Source organism: Loxodonta africana, chromosome 4 (assembly GCF_030014295.1).
Source record: "Loxodonta africana isolate mLoxAfr1 chromosome 4, mLoxAfr1.hap2, whole genome shotgun sequence".
NCBI lineage: Eukaryota > Metazoa > Chordata > Mammalia > Proboscidea > Elephantidae > Loxodonta > Loxodonta africana.
This window is the reverse complement of record NC_087345.1, coordinates 51,301,378-51,320,087: the sequence shown is the minus strand read 5'-3', so window position 1 is coordinate 51,320,087 and position 18,710 is coordinate 51,301,378.

The window sequence follows — 18,710 nt, the reverse complement described above, 5'->3', positions numbered from 1 at the left end:
TATTACTAGAAATTCAGAGCTGATGAGGGAGGAAAAGCGAGAGTGTACTTGAATGAAGCATTCCCATGTAGAAACAAGGGTTTGCTCTTGACTTTAGTGTGGAATTTTTTTTTTTTTCTAATCTCAGTTAGCAAATAATGGCCTTATTGACTCTAATTTCAAAAAACTTTTTAATTCTGCAGACATCAATTTACTAAATTACATAGAGCCAATTAATAATAGGTTTCATTTCTTTTTTATGTTATTTTAAATATGGTATACTTCATGTCTGTGGATATTTTATGTTTCTTTGCAGTGGACTACTATGTTTTAAATGTGCCTTTGCCTGTACTTGATTACGTTGACAGTTTGGGAAATCACACTGGAATTATGATATCTTCATGGACTGTTTGCAAAAACTTTTGCCCTATACCACCAAATATTTTGATGTTACTATATAAAATTCTTTTCAAATTTAATAATTTTTGCATCGTTTAACATGGGTGAGTACGTCAATGTTGTGTTTCATTATGTCCTATCGGGCCTAGCTAACTACCTCCCCATTACCCTGTTGATGTTCTGTATGAACACGTATGTACCAGCAAGGCCCAGCTCCTTCTATAAAATGAGTCTAAGAGCTTTATTGGAGAATGTATTGCGATTTCTGTTTATAGAGCCACTTATTGTTTTGACATACGTTTGTTCCAAAATTTTGCTTTTAAAGTGATGCTGATGATAAATTCATCTGCTTCAGTTTCTCAAGTGGTCATATAGTGGTACCGTTCTGAGCTATAATCACAACATCAGAGAGTGAGAGCAAACATTAGATTAGCCTCTGCACTTCAGAAAAGAAAAAGTGACAGTTTGGGGCAGTTAAGTGACATAGTAAAGTTTATGCATTCGCGGTGGATACAATGCAGCATGTAAAATCTTGAGGTACTAGCTTCAGGTTATTTCTATGCAGACCCCAATACTAACCAGCCAAAGCTTGTGAAAACATCCCTTCTTTGGAGTGGATGGTAGACACAAAGCCTGGCAGGAAAGATTTGAACATGGATTTTTTTATGTAATGCAACATGGAAGATACTACTACCTGAACCTATTATCTAACTAAATTCAGCACAGAGCCCTGGTTTAAGACCTAAAATCTTCATTTTGGGATAAATTTACGAGTTGTACCAAACCAAACACAGCTGGTGTAAGTACACAGAAGCGTTAGGGTAGATGAAACTGTTTCCATAGATTCATCCCTGTCATCTGATGACACTGCATGGTTATTTCTTCTGGCCTGGCTGCAGTGCCTCAGTAATCCAAAGTTCACTTACCTACTGCGGGTAGGTACAGCTTGTAAAATTCCAGCAGACATAACCAAATTGAATATAATCCTTCATAAGGAAATTGCTTAGCTTTTCTTCTTTATTTGCCACCAGTTGCTGTTGAGTAAGTTCTGATTCATGCTGACCCCATGTGTTCCATAGTATAACTGTGCTCCATAGCATTTCATAGCTGATTTTTTAGCTGTAAATCACCAGGCCTTTCTTCCAAGGCACCTCTGGGTGGACTGGAACCTCAGATATTTTGGTTAGCAGCCAAGGGCATTATCCATTTGCACCACCCAGAGACTCCCCTCTTATTTACCTGAGGATATTTTATGAGAAATTAAAGGTTTCTGGAACATACTAGCTAGATAAAAGCTATCTATAGGCCAAATAATAGTTATAAAATATGAATAGGATGTCATTTTGCTATTACAATGTAAAAGTATAAAAATATTTGCTAAAAGTCTTTATGATTATCAGCTAATAGGCTTGATTCCCTTTCACCAACCTGTTCATCTCCTCTCTTTGTTATACACACACACGCACACACACACTCGTGTACAATTTGGCTGGAAAATCCAGCTAAAAAGCCTAAACATAAGTGCGGGTGTGTTTGATCCTCCATGAGAAGAAACCCTTATGAGGAATGAGGCATAATCTGAAATCTTTTGATTAACAGAGGAAACAAAGGGAGACCACGCTTTGCCCTTAGGTGCGTGATTTAAATCCAGACAAGGAAGAGTCAGGAGAGGAGAACATTTTTTCAGATAGTGTTATAAACACCTGGACACATTGCTTTTCACACTCTTCTATGCCTGTCATAAACAAGGCAGTGCTGAGACTCACTGAATCAATTCTTTGCATAGGGCACTTTCCTGTCTTTATTCCGGAAAAGAAACAGCACCTGGAGAAAAAATAGATATGACAAATGCAGATTTGTAGCTTTCCATTTTCAGCATAAGAGACATGACCAAACTGACATTTAAGTATCTTAGTTTTTAATATATTTAGTCTTGGGGACGTTAGCTAATGAACAAACGATACTGATTCTCTAATACAGGTAATACCACACTCATTAATTCTGAGCACTGATGAAGATGAGTTGATCACTGGAACACCCCAATTATATCACTGTTTAGTTATCTAGGGCTGCTATAATAGAAATACCACAAGTGGATGGCTTGAACAAAGAGAAATTTATTTCCTCATAGTAAAGTAGGTCAAAAGTCCAAACTCAGGGTGTCAGATCCGGGGGAAGGCTTTCTCTCTCTGTCAGCCTTCTCATCAATCTTCCCCCAGACTAGGCACTTCTCTGCACAGGGACCCCAGGTCCAAATGACAGGCTCTGCTCCCAGCACTGCTTTCTTGGTGGTATGAGGTCCCCACTCTCAGCTTGCTTCCCTTTCCTTTTATCTCTTGTAAGATAAAAGGTTGTGCAGGCCACGCCCCAAGGAAACTCCCTTTACATTGGATAAGGGATGTGACCTTAGTAAGGGTGTATTAATCCCACCCTAATCCTCTTTAACATAAAGTTACAATCACAAAATGGAGGACAACCACACAAGACTGGGAATCGTGGCCTACATAAGTTGACACATATTTTTGGGAGACGCAATTCAATCCATGACAATCACCTTTCTTCTTGGGCTTAATCTCCCTGCAAAACATTTTATCCCTTGACATGGAAACTCTATTCAAGTCACTCTTTGGAATTTCAGGAAAAAGTGGGGTCCTTCCAATAGCTATAAATCTGTATGAATAGAGTTTTAATTGTTTTGTTCTTTCACCCCAAGGAGATTTTGTTCTCGTAATAATTACTTTTTTTTTTTGCATGCAGAGCACTTTATAGTTTTCAAAATGCTTCATATCTTTCATATTCAGTTTTTTAAAACAGTTTAGTAAAGTAGTTAGGAGAAACATCATTATGCTCATAGTCCAATCCCAGATTAGGATTCAGAAGATCAAAATGGCCGTGTGACTTGTCCAAGATCATATTCAATGTTAAATCAGGCCTTCTGCCTCCAAATTTTATGCTTCACTGTAAATGCCAGGGCAGGTATTGGTAAGTATGAGCATAGTCAATAAACCAGAGCATTCCTGCCTCTTTTTTTTTCCTGTAGAATTTGAGGTCCCATTCATCTGTCAGTTTGTCATACTAGGGTGACTTGCACGTTGCTGTGATGCTGAAAGCAATGTCACTGGTATTCAAAGATCAGCTGGGTCACCCATGGTGGACAGGTTTCAGAGGAGCATCCAGACTAAGACAGACGAGAAAGATGGACCTGGCGGTCTACATCTGAAAAAAAAAAAACAAAAAGCCAATGAAAACCTCATGAATTTCAACAGAACATTGTCTGATTTAATGCCAGAAGATGAGCCTCTCACATTGGAAGGCACTCAAATTACAATTGGGGAAGAGCTGTGTCTTAGTCATCTAGTGCTGCTATAACAGAGATACCATGAATGGACGGCTTTAAAAAGAGAAATTTATTTTCTCACAGTAAAGTAGGCTAAAAGTCCAAATTCAGGGTGTCAGCTCCAGTGGAAAGCTTTTTCTCTCTGTTGGCCCTGGAGGAAGGTCATTGTCATCCATCTTCCCTTGGTCTGGGAGCATCTCAGCACAGGATTCTTAGGTCCAAAAGATGCACTCTGCTCCAGTGCTGATTTCTTGGTCGTATCATGTCCCTCTGTGTCTCTGCTTGCTTCTTTCTTTTATGTCCCAAGGGATTGCCTCAAGACACAATCCTGCCTCACTACCACAACTGCTGCCCATCCTCATTCATTAACGTTATAGAGGCAGGATTACAACATACAGGGAAATCACACAATATCGGGAATCACAGTCCAGCCAAACTGATACATACACACATTGCGGGGGGGGGGGTGCATAATTCAATCCATCACAATCTGCCTGAAAGTATAGTTGACCTTAATGACATGGATGATGTGATTCCAAAAAGGTGGAGTCGAGCTTTTGGGCCCCTCATTTGCTGATGTGGCACAACTCAAAATGAGAACAACTGCAAACATCCATTAATAATAGGAACGTGGAATGTACAAAGTATGAACCTAGAAAAATTGGAAGTCATCAAAAATGAAATGGAACACATAAACATCAATATTCTAGCCACTAGTGAGCTGAAATGGACTGGTATTGGCCATTTTGAATCAGGCAATCATATGATCTCCTATGCTGGGAATAACAAATTGAAGAGGAATGGTGTCACGTTCATCGTCAAAGAGAACATTTAAAGTTCTATCCTGAAGTACACGGTGGTGATAGGACAATATCCATGTGCCTACAAAGAAGACCAGTTAATATGACTACTATTCAAATTCAAGCCCCAACCACAAAGGACAAAGTTGAGGAAATTGAAGATTTTTACCAACTTCTGCAGTTTGAAATAGAAGTTGCAAGCAAAGAAGAGGGATCAGTAGTTGGAAAATAATGGCCTTCGTGATAGAAAAGATGCCAGAGATCACGTGATGGTATTTTGCAAGACCAACTTCTTCACTGCAAATACCTTTTTTCAACAACATAAATGGTAATAACAGGCATGGACCTTGCCAGATGGAATATATAGGAATCAAATTACCTACATTTATGGAAAGAGATAATGGAAAAGCTCAATATCCTCAGTCAGACCAAGGCTGTGGGCTGACTCTGGAACAAATCCTCAACTGCTCATATGCAAGTATAAGTTGAAGCTGAAGAAAATTAAAACAAGTTCATGAGAGCCAAAGTACTACTTTGAGTATATCCCACCTGAATTTAGAGACACTGTCAAGAATAGATTTGACATGTTGTACACTAATGACTGAACACTACACAAGTTGTGGAATGATATCAAAGACATTATACCTAAAGAAAGCCAGAGATCATTAAAGAGACAGAGAAGAAAGCAAAGACCAAAATGGATGTCAGAAGAGACTGAAGCTTGCTCTTGAATGTCCAGTAGCTAAAGCAAACAAGAGAAGTGATGAAGTAAAAGAGCTGAAGAGAAGATTTAAAAGAGTGGCTCAAAAAGACAAAGTAAAATATTATAATGAGAGGGCAGGGCCAAGATGGCTGACTAGGTAGACGCTACCTCAGATCCCTCTTGCAACAAAGACTCAGAAAAACAAGTGAATCAATCACATACATGACAATCTATGAACCCTGACCAGCAAACACAGATCTAAAGAGTTGACCTGAGTGACAGGTGAGCGAAAAGCTGCACCCTGAAGCAGAGACCACTTCTGGAACCTGCGACCCTCTCCACAGCCTTGAGCCCTTGCGGTTCCCTGGTGCCGAGTGGCGGGGCTGATAGCAGCTTGCTGAGGTGGGGCAGGAATGGGATACAGCCCTAACCTGTAGCCCCCTGGGGTAACCTCCGTAGGGACTCAACCAGCACAAGCAGACTGCACACTGACGCCGCTAACGAGATAAAGAGCAACCATGGGGAAGCAGCGACTGTTTTCGGAGCCTGGAGCCAGCGTCCCAGTCAGAAAATCTTGGCACTGGGCTTTGGACTGGGCGCAGGGGAGCTGAGCACAGCATCCTGAGACAGCGCAAACACAGGATGCAGCCCTAGCCCCCAGAAGTGACCTTGGGGGAAGCCCAGCCAGTGCACGCAGGCAGCGCAGCAATGCAGCTGACAGGAGGAGAAGTCACCAGGAGGCAGCGACTGGTTTTGGAGCCTGTAGTGTGGCTTCCAAGCCAGGGAACCTTGACACTGTGCTCTGGACTAGGAGTGGAGGAACTGGCTATGGCTTCTGAGACAGCACATGCACAAGACCTGGGCCTGACCCTCCGGGGCAATCTCGACCCAGCCAAGGCACACAGGCAACATGTCCCTCGGGAATCTCAGATAAAACAGTCATCACCAAGCAAGATAAGTAACTTTGTCTATATTCCGGGGTGCTACTCTCTCCTATCTATCTGATCTGCCCTCCCCTTCCCAGGCAGCTTCATTAACATTGGAATTTCCTGGGCCAGAGAGTGAATTGCTCTGTGGTTTTTTTTTTTGTTTGCTTGTTTGTTTGTTTTTCCTAACCCATTCTCCTGACCTGAGAAAAGCAGTTACAAAAAACCCAGGGACCAAGAATCCTTCCCTGACTTCCCAAAACTGGACTAAAAGTATGAAACCAGTTCCAGCCAAGCATATGAGATCCACAATCTTGGGCTTTCATCCCTACAGGGAACAAGGTGGCTATTATAATGCAAAGGCAATTCTGATAGTGATCTGACTGTAATTGTTTTAGCAGCTCATTGGAAAGACAAGTTTCCCAGGTCTGATATCTCTACCTATTAAACACATCCCTCACTGACCCATAATGAGGAACTGAGGGCTGAAGCTCCACCCAGACCACCTAGCCTCCTGCCTTAGGGGTCTGAGGATACTGGCATCTACCAATCTGTAGAGGTACATGTATTGAGTGCCTAAGGTACAGCTGCAGAGCCCACCCACCAAAGTTCTTTAGGAATAGAGACACACCTAACTCACTGGCACTTGGGGGAAGCCTGTCAGCATCCTGCCCCCCTGGAATGTGATCCCCTGCTGCTACTAGAATCTGGTGCACACAACTATCACCACTACTCCTCTAAGTGAATAGGTGACAGTCTACCCCACTCACTTGGTGACCCAAAATCAGATTCTACTCAAGAATAGTGAATGGACTCTTAGGCTTATATTTCTGGTAACTGCCCAAACCAGCTGGCAAGAGGACATAAGTGATTCAAAGGCTACAACAATCAAGACAACGCAATCTACTAGCCCATCTACATATATTGAAAGAAAACAAAACAAGATAAGACTCAGTGAGCAAATATAAAATAAACCATTACAATATCTTATAGATGGCTCAGAGACAGCAGTTGATATAAAACCACATAAAGAAGCAGACCATGATTGCTTCTACAACTCCCCAAATTAAAGAATCAAAATCTTTCCCAAATGAAGAGACAATCCTGGAATTGCCAGATGCAGAATATAAAGAACTAATTTACAGAATGCTTCAAGACATCAGGGATGACCTCAGAAATGAAATAAGGCAATCTACAGAAAAAGCCGAGGAACACACTGATAAAGCAGTTGAAGAGCTCAAAAAGATTATTCAAGAATATAGTGGAAAAATTAATAAGCTACAAAAATCCGTAGAGAGACAGCATTCAGAAATCCAAAAGATTAACAGTAAAATTACAGAATTAGACAACTCAATAGGAAGTCAGAGGAACAGAATCGAGCAATTCGAATGCAGAGTGGGGGAGTTGGAGGATAAGGCAATTGACACCAATATAGTTGAAGAAAAATCAGATAAAAGAATTTAAAAAAATGAAGAAACCGTAAGAATCACGTGGGACTCTATCAAGAAGAATAACTTGCGTGTGATTGGAGTTCCAGAAGAAGGAGGGATAATGGAAAATACAGAGAGAATAGTTGAAGATCTGTTGGCAGAAAACTTCCCTGACATCATGAAAGACGAAAGGATATCTATCCAAGATGTTCATCGAACCCCATTTAAGATTGATCCAAAAAGAAAATCACCAAGACTTATTAGCATCAATCTTGCCAAAACCAAAGATAAAGAGAAAATTTTAAAAGCAGCCAGGGATAAAAGAAAGGTCTCCTACAAAGGAGAATCAATAAGAATAAGTTCAGACTACTCAGCAGAAGCCATGCAGTCAAGAAGGCAATGGGATGACATATAGAGAGCACTGAAGGAGAAAAACTGCCAGCCAAGGATCATTTATCCAGCAAAACTCTCTCTCAAATATGAAGGCGAAATTAAAACATTTACAGATAAACACAAGCTTAGAGAATTTGCAAAAACCAAACTAAAGCTACAAGAAATACTAAAGGAAATTGGTCAGAAAATCAATAACATCAGATAACAACATAGCAAAAGGTCACAGAACAGAACATTCTGATATCAACTCAAATAAGGAAATCACAAAAACAAATTAAGATTAATTTTAAGAAGAAAAAAATGCTCAAAACAGGGAATCATTGAAGTTATTATGTAAAAGATCACAATAATCAAAAAGAGGGACTAAATACAGGTGGCATAGAACTGCCATATGGAGAGGAAAACAAGACGATATAGGACAAGTTAGGTTTTTACTTAGAAAAATAGGGGTAAATATTAAGGTAACCACAAAGAGGCTAACAATTCCATAACTCAAAATAAAAACCAAGAAAAAGATAACAACTCAGCAAACATAAATTCAACTACTATGAAAATGAGGAACACACAATTTACAAAGAAAAACGTCTCAGCACAAAAAAGTAAGTGGAAAAATGAAATTGTCAACAACACACACAAAAGGCATCAAAATGACAGCACTAAACACATATCTATAATTACACTGAATGTAAATGGACTAAATGCACCAATAAAGAGACAGAGAGTCTCAGACTGGATAAAGAAACATGATCTGTCTATATGCTGCCTACGAGAGACACACGTTAGACTTAGAGACACAAACTAAAACTCAAAGGATGGAAAAAGATATATCAAGCAAACAAAAATCAAAAAAGAGCAGGAGTAGCAATATTAATTTCTGGCAAAATAGACTTCAAAGTTAAATCCACCACAAAGGATAAAGGACACTACACAATGATTAAAGAGACAATAGGCCAGGAAGATATAACCATATTAAATATTTATGCACCCAATAACAGGGCTGCAAGATACATAAAACAAACTTTAACAGAACTGAAAAGTGAGATAGACACCTCCACAATTATAGTAGGAGATTACAACACACCACTTTTGGAGAAGGGTAGGATTTCCAGTAAGAAGCTCAATACAGACATGAAAGACCTAATTGCTACAATCAACCAACTGGACATCATAGACCTATAGAGAACACTCCACCCAACAGCTGCAAAGTATACTTTTTTTTCTAGTGCACATGGAACATTCTCTAGGATAGATCACATATTAGGTCATAAAACAAACCTTTGCAGAATCCCAAACATCGAAATATTACAAAGCATCTTCTCAGACCACAAGGCCATAAAAGTAGAAATCAATAAGAGAAAAATCAGGGAAAAGAAATCAAATACTTGGAAACTGAACAATACCCTGCTGAAAAAAGACTGGGTTATAGAAGACATTAAGGAGGGAAAAAAGAAATTCATAGAATGCAATGAGAATGAAAACACTTCCTATCAAAACCTCTGGGACACAGCAAAAGCAGTGCTCAGAAGTCAATTTATATCGATAAATGCACACATACAAAAAGAAGAAAGAGCCAAAATCAGAGAACTGTCCCTATAACTTGAACAAATAGAAAGTGAGCAACAAAAGAATCCATCAGGCACCAGAAGAAAACAAATAATAAAAATTATAGCTGTAATAAATGAAATAAAAAAGAAGGAAGGAAGAGAACAGAAAAACAATTGAAAGAATTAACAAAGCCAAAAGCTGGTTCTTTGAGAAAATTATCAAAATTGATAGACCATTGGCCAGACTGACTAAAGAAATACAGGAAAGGAAACAAATTACCCAAATAAAAAAAGAGATAGGCCATATCACAACAGACCCAACTGAAATTAAAAGAATCATATCAGATTATTACAAAAAATTGTACTCTAACAAATTTGCAAACCTAGAAGAAATGGTTGAATTCCTAGAAAAACACTACCTACCTAAACTAACACAATCAGAAGTAGAACAACTAAATAGACCCATAACAAAAAAAGAAATTGAAAAGGTAATCAAAAAACTCCCGACAAAAAAAGCCCTGACCCAGACAGCTTCACTGCAGAGCTCTACCAAACTTTCAGAGAAGAGTTAACATCACTGCTACTAAAGGTATTTCAAAGCATAGAAAATGGTGGAATACTACCTAACTCATTCTATGAGGCCACCATATCCTTGATACCAAAACCAGGGAAAGACACCACAAAAAAAGAAAATTACAGACCTGTATCCCTCATGAACATAGATGCAAAAATCCTCAACAAAATTCTAGCCAATAGAATTCAACAACATATCAAAAAAATAATCCACCATGACCAAGTGGGGTTTATACCAGGTATGCAAGGTTGGTTTAATATTAGAAAAACCATTAACGTAATCCACCATATAAATTAAAAAAAAGACAAAAACCACATGATCTTATCAATTGATGCAGAAAAGGCATTTGACAAAGTCCAACACCCATTCATGATAAAAACTCTCAGCAAAATAGGAATTGAAGGAAAATTCCTCAACATAATAAAGGGCATCTATTTTTATGGCACACCATACAAAAAAAAAAAAATTATTTTTATACAAAGCCAACAGCCATCATTCTAAATGGAGAGAGCCTGAAAGTATTTCCCTTGAGAACGGGAACCAGACAAGGATGCCCTTTATGACCGCTCTTATTCAACATTGTGCTAGAGATCCTAGCCAGAGCAATTAGGCTAGATAAAGAAATAAAGGGCATCCGGATTGGCAAGGAAGAAGTAAAATTATCTCTATTTGCAGATGACATGATCTTATACACAGAAAGCCCCAAGGAATCCTCCAGAAAACTACTGAAACTAATAGAAGACTTCGGCCGTGTCTCAGGTTACAAGATAAACACACAAAAATCACTTGGATTCCTCTACATCAACAAAAAGAACAACGAAGAGGAAATCACCAAATCAATACCATTCACAGTAGCCCCCAAGAAGATAAAATACTTAGGACTAAATCTTACCAAAGATGTAAAAGACCTATACAAAGAAAACTACAAAGTACTAGTGCAAGAAACTAAACGGGACCTACATAAGTGGAAAAACATACCTTGCTCATGGATAGGAAGACTTAACATAGTAAAAATGTCTATTCTACCAAAAGCCATCTATACATACAATGCACTTCCGATCCAAATTCCAATGACATTTTTTAATGTGATTGAGAAACAAATCACCAACTTCATATGGAAGGGAAAGAAGCCCCGGATAAGTAAAGCATTAACTGAAAAAGAAGAAGAAAGTGGGAGGCCTCACTGTACCTGATTTTAGAACATATTATACAGCCACAGTAGTCAAAGCAGCCTGGTACTGGTACAACAACAGGCACATAGACCAATGGAACAGAATTGAGAACCCAGATATAAATCCATCCACATCTGAGCAGCTGATATTTGACAAAGGCCCAGTGTCAGTTAATTGGGGAAAAGATAGTCTTTTTAACAAATGGTGCTGGCATAACTGGATATCCATTTGCAAAAAAATGAAACAGGACCCACACCTCACACCATGCACAAAAACTAACTCCGAGTGGATCAAAGACCTAAACATAAAGACTAAAATGATAAAGATCATGGAAGAAAAAATAGTGACAACATTAGAAGCCCTAATACAAGGCATAAACAGAATACAAAACATTACTAAAAATGACAAAGAGAAACCAGATAACTGGGAGCTCCTAAAAATCAAACACCTATGCTCATCTAAAGACTTCACCAAAAGAGTAAAAAGACCACCTACAGATTGGGAAAAAATTTTCAGCTATGATATCTCTGACCAGTGCCTGATCTCTGAAATCTATATGATTCTGTTCAAACTCAACCACAAAAAGACAAACAACCCAATCAAAAAGTGGGCAGACGATATGAAGATGCACTTCACTAAAGAAGATATTCAGGCAGCTAAGAGACACATGAGAAAATGCCTTCGATCTTTAGCCATTAGAGAAATGCAAATTAAAACTACAATGAGATTCCATCTCACTCCAACAAGGCTGGCATTAATCCAAAAAACACAAAATAATAAATGTTGGAGAGGCTGCGGAGAGATTGGAAATCTTATACACTGCTGGTGGGAATGTAAAATGGTACAACCACTTTGGAAATCTATCTGGTGTTTTCTTAAAAAGTTAGAAATAGAACTACCATACAACACAGAAATCCCACTCCTCGGAATATACCCTAGAGAAATAAGAGCCTTTACACGAACAGATATATGCACACCCATGTTTATTGCAGCTCTGTTTACAATAGCAAAAAGCTGGAAGCAACCAAGGTGTCCATCAGTGGATGAATGGTTAAATAAATTATGGTATATTTACACAATGGAATACTATACATTGATAAAGAACAGTGACGAATCTGTGAAACATTTGATAACATGGAGGAACCTGGAAGGCATTATGCTGAGTGAAATTAGTCAGAGGCAAAAGGACAAATACTGTATAAGACCACGATTGTAAGTTCTTGAGAAATAGTATAAACTGAGAAGAACACATTCTTTTGTGGTTACGAGGGAGGGGTGAGGGTGGGAGAGGGTTATTTACTGATTAGTTAGTAGATAAGAACTACTAAAGGGAGGGACAATACTCAATACAGGGAAGGTCAGCTCGACTGGACTGGGCCATAAGCAAAGAAGTTTCCGGGATAAACTGAATGCTTCGAAGGTCAGTGGAGCAAGGGCGGGGGTTTGGGGACTATGGCTTAAGGGCACTTCTAAGTCAATTGGCATAATTAATTCTATTATGAAAACAGTCTGCATCCCACTTTGAAATGTGGCGTCTGGGGTCTTAAATGTTAACAAGCAGCCATCTAAGATGCATCAATTGGTCTCAACCGACCTGGATCAAAGGAGAATGAAGAACACCAAGGTCACACGATAACTGTGAGCCCGAGACAGAAAGGGCCACATGAACCAGAGACTTACATCATCCTGAGACCAGAAAAACCAGATGATGCCTGGCCACAACCGATGACTGCCCTGACAGGGAGCAAAACAGAGAACCCCTGAGGGAGTAGGACAACAGTGGGATGCAGACCCCAAATTCTCATAAAAAGACCTGACTTAATGGTCTGACTGAGACTAGAAGAATCCCAGCGATCATGGTCCCCAAACCTTCTGTTGGCCCAGGACAAGAACCATTCCAGAAGACAAGTCATTAGAGATGCTAATGAAGAGTAAGCTACTTGTATCAGGTGGACACTTGAGACTGTATTGGCATCTCCTGTCTGGAGGGGAGATGGGAGGGTAGAGAGGGTTAAGAAAACTGGCAAAATGGTCATGAAAGGAGAGACTGGAAGGAGGGAGCGGGCTGACTCATTAGGGGGAGAGTAAATGCGAGTATGTAGTAAGGTGTATAGAAGCTTATATGTGACAGACTGACTTGATTTGTAAACTTTCACTTAAAGCACAATAAAAATTACTTAAAAAAAAAAAGTATTATAATGAAATGTGCAAAGACCTGGAGTTAGGAAACCAAAAGAGAAGAACATGCGTCACATTTCTCCAGCTGAAAGAACTGAAATAAAAATTCAAACTTCGAGTTGCTGTTTTGAAGGTTTCTATGGGCAAACTGTTATACAACACAGCAAGCATCAAAGATGAAAGGAATATGCACAGTCACTGTACCAAAAAGAAGTGGTCAACATTCAACCATTTCAGGGCATAGCATATGATCAGGAACCACCGTACTGAAGGAAGATGTCTAAGCTGCACTGAAGACATTGGTGAAATATGAGGCTGAAGGAATTGATGGAATACCAGTTCAGATGTTTCAACAAATGGATCAGCACTGGAAGTGCTCACTTGTCTATGCCAAGAAATTTGGAAGACAGCTACCTGGCCAAGCAAACGGAAGAGATCCACATTTATGCCTATTTCAAAGAAAGGTGATCCAACAGAATGCAGAAATCATAGAACAATATCATTAATATCACACCCAAGCATGATGTCCTTCTCCGGGAAGCGGTTATTCCTGATAACAAGTCCAAAATATGTGAGATAAAGTCTCATCATCCTTACTTCTAAGGAGCATTTTAGCTGTACTTCTTCCAAGATGAATTTGTTCATTCTTTTGGCAGTCCTTGGTATATTCAGTACTCTTCACCATCACCATAAAGCAGAGGGTCAGAGAAAAAAAGGAAGACCCTCTGCAAGATGGATTGACACAGTGTCGGTAACATTGGGCTTTAGCATAGCAACAATTCTGAGAATGGTGCAGGACCGGACAGTGTTTCGTTCTGTTGAACATAGGCTCACTAAGAGTCGGCATCAACTCTACGGCACCTAACAACGACAACGGACTTTGAGCATCACTTATGATTGAGAGTTGTTTCCATCTGAAAGACTTTCATTCAAAACTGGAGAATGATTTCAACTCCATCCCAGAGTGGTGAGAGGGCCTGTGATGAGTGGAGACTAGAAGGAGAGGCACACTCAGTTGTAAGGATACGTGGGCTCTCTAAAATAGTTTTAGCCTCAGTACTTTGTTATTTTTTGTTTACTATTCCTGGTATGTAGTGCTAATTGTTTCAATTTAAAATGATGTACCTATTGAAGCTTTTTCTTGCAATCCAGATGTCAGCCAAGCTTAGCCTGTTTTTGACCATCCTTTGTTCTATGGAGGAAACCCTGGTGGCATAGTGGTTAAGTGCTATGGCTGTTAACCAAAGAGTTGGCAGTTCAAATCTGCCAGCCACTCCTTGGAAACTCTATGGGGCAGTTCTACTCTGTCCTATAGGGTCGTTATGAGTCGGAATCGACTTGACAGCACTGGGTTTGGTTTTTGTTTTTTGACGTTCTATGGGATATATGACGCTGTTTCTCAGCTTTTGTGGCTCTTGCATCCTGAGGCTCTGAGTCCCTGCCTCTGCTCTTCTCTCGTGGCTTTTTCTTCTTTTTTCTTGCCAGCTATAAAACACAGATTTCTTTCTGATTTCGCCCAAAATCATTTGCACAAGGCCTTTGTGTGTGTAGCAGACTTTAAAGGTTTTAGGTGTTATAGTGGTTTTAATTAAATAAAAAAATTAATATTGAACACTCTTGTTCTTAAAATGCTTCTAGCCGACACTGCCAAGAGGAAGCTTTCAATGATTACCTATGTCCATGGACTTAACCTTCTACCAGGTAGTGCTCTTTCCTGTACCTCATTCTAACACTTAACTATTTGTTGGTGTTTGGTCAATGGATTTTTGTAATTCATCATGCTAGGAAAAAAGGACCCCCTCAGAACAGAGTTATTTCTCATATCCCTTACCTAGCAACCTTATACAATTCAGCTACATTTATACAAATAGCTTTAAATGCTTCCTACTATAGAATTTATTTCTGATTGATGGAGACCCAATCTCAAATCTACAAATAGTGTGCTGCTGTGGTAACAAAAATGAGATGAATGTTTAAGAACATGGATATTCTATTTAAACTTTTTAACTTTCACTGGAGATAATAAATGAACACCAATAAAATAGCCCATATGCAAGAATTTTTTTCTTGAATTTGTTGCATTAGGTAGGATTTTTTTTCAATTAATAATATATGCTAAGCTTTGAAATCATAAATACCTATTATATGTAATTTGTAAGGTGAGTGAAGTTAGTTTACTCAATCACTTTTTGCGCCGGGGTTTCTGCCAAACCCTATTAAAATTTCCATCAGTCTAGGAATTTCTAATCTGAAGGGTCTGTTTGCCCCCTCTCTCCCCTTAATTGTCTTCAATAAAGTGAACTTGATTAATGGGCTGTTTCATTTTTCAGGATAAAGCAATCATTTTCCTTTTCCCAGCAATGCTAGCAAATTACTTGATTAATATCAAAAAGCTCTCATTCACACATAACCTTTGAATACACAAGTTGTGATACTTTTGGCAACACGCTAAGAGGTATTCCTGTAAGTAGGCTATAAAGGAAATTGCCTTTGTAATTAAGTATATAAAGAAGGAGCCTGTTTTTTGCTTGCTGCAAATCTATTCTCTCTCTCTCTCTCTCACTCTTCTCTTCCTCTCTCTCTTTTAAGAGGAGAATATATAATGAGATTGGGCCAAACCAGAATGTAGAATATCTTTTTTTTTCTCACTGGGGTCCTATTTGCATATCCGTCACTACTGGACGTCTAGGAAGAAAACTGTGAAACATTTATGAAACTTAAACAGAGTTTCTGATTCATAATTTTAAGGTTCTCCAGCTTTCTTTGAAAGTGTGTCAACAGGAGGTAATCAATCCCATGCTGACTGAAAAATAGATACCCCTCCAAAGGACTTTCCTAATATGAATTAACTGAAGTCAGAGTTTAGATGACAGCTGCCCTAATGGAGTACAGAAAAGGCTTTGTGAATAAGAGCCCAGATTAGAGTGGAGGAAGGGTAAAGGAATTAAAATATTATGCCCTGACCATATGCCAAATGCTTTATATAAGTCATATTTCATATAGAAAATTAAACCTATCCTTTATTGCAGCATTGTTAGCTGCTTGTTCGGTATTCATTTCTCCCTTAGGGCCAACTATTAGTTCCCCAACTTTGTGGGCACAGAGAGGTTAAACAACTTGCCCAAGGTAACAGAGTTAAAAGTGATGGAGTTGGAACTGAGGTCCATATCCAGTAGGTCTGATTCAAAGATCAAACTTTCAAGCTGCTTTTCTCATACATTAAGTGCATACTGCATGAATACGGTATGAAATACATCACCCCTCACTACAGAATTCCAAAGAAGAATAAGACAAATTGCAGTCTATATAATAGAGAAGAGCTATTAGAGGTAGCCTGCTGGAGTTCAAGTCCTGACCACCGGGCACTGTTATAAGCTTGGATATATTAACCTCTCTGTGACTCAGTTTCCTTATTAGTAATTTGAGATAACAATATCTAACCCTTAATGTAGTCTGAAAATATGTCAGGCACTACTTTAAGTATTTTACATGTATTAACTCATGTATTAATACATGTAATAATATTTTAACATGAATTAATACATGTAAAATACTTAAAGTAGTGCCTGACATATTTTCAGACTACATTAAGGGTTGGACGTCATTACTATTGTTGTGATTTTTCTTTTTTATTTTACATTGTAATGATATTAACGATAACAATTACTATTATCCCTACACTCAAGAGAAAAATGTAAAACCATAAAAACCAAACTTTTTGCTATTGAGTGAATTCCAACTCATGTCGATCCTATCTGTTATAGAGTAGAACTGCTCCATAAGGTTTTCATGGTTGTAATCCTTATGGAAGCAGATCACCAGGCCTTTCTTCCATAGCTCTGCTGGGTGGGTTTGAACCCCCAACCTTTAGGTTAATAGTTGTTATGGGTTGAATTGTGTTCCCCCCCAAAATGTATGTCAACTCTGCTAGAGCATAATTGCTAGTATTGCATGATTGTCTACCATTTTGTCATCTGATATAATTTTCCTGTCTTGTAAATCCTGCCTCTATGATGTTAATGAAGTGGGATTAGCGGCAGTTATGTTAATGAGGCAGGGCTCAATGTACAAGATTAGGTTGTGTCTTAAGTCAATTTTTTTTTGAAATATAAAAGGGAGAAGCAAGCAGAGAGACATGGGGGCTTCATACCACCAAGAAAGTAGTGCCAGTTGCAGAATGTGTCCTTTGGACGCGAGGTCTCTGCACTGAGAAGCTCCTCCAGGGGAAGATTGGTGAGCAGGACCTTCTTCCAGAACTGACAGAGAGAGAAAGCCTTCCCCTGGAGCTGGCACCTTAATTCAGACTTCCAGCCTCCTAGAAAGTGAGAGATAAATTCCTCTTTGTTAAAGCCATCCACTTGTGGTATTTGTTATAGCAGCATTAGATAAATGAAGAAAGTAGTCAAACACAGATCTTTTTCGCCAGCTAAGAACATTAGGGAACTTGTAGTCAGATCATAAATGATCTCATGAATAATTGCATAATGACAAATAGTGATAAGATACATGTTGCAATAGCTGTCTACTCTTTTCCTCCATGAATTCGAGATGGTTGCTGCTGTTGAGTGATCAAGTGATTAGCCACTTTTATTGCACCCATATCAAAGTTACTACTTATATAAACAAGAATTTTATTTCATTTTATGACAACATTCTTTATTCTCCGATCTCCTCGATTTAAAAAAAAATTGTTTTGTGCTGTGTTAATGTTTGCTGTCCCAAGGATATCATTTGATGATGGAAAGGCAAAGATAAAGTCATCACTGGCATGGGGAAATGTTTCTAATTAATGAGGGAGAACACTCTTATCTTGAGCAGTCCTTCATTTTTGGGGAGTGGAAATTTGAGTCCTGAGGACTAGATGGAGAACCAAGACAGAAATGGGTCCTGATGGAGAAAGGAGTGGAAGGTTCCAGTGGTGTGCTTTAACCAAGATACACCTGGGATACATAGGAGGATTCGAGCTCAGAGTCAACATCACTCAGCCATCAAGTCCGTGCACTGGAAGTCAAATAAAAAACCAGAGAAAAGGGCCCTGAATCAGAACCTGAGTGCAGTCAATGAGTGGGCAAACACGCTGGAGTAAATCAAGGTCGTTCAAGTAATTGCTGCAAGTGTAGTTGGAGTGTTCTGGGTTGCTCCTATTGGCCACAGCCTAGCTATATGTCACCAGGCTATTCAGTGGGCTATGTTAAACTATATACTAGAGTAAAATATAGAGTAGAGAAGACAAGTAGTATGATCTGATATTCAAAATACTGCACTTTTTATAGTC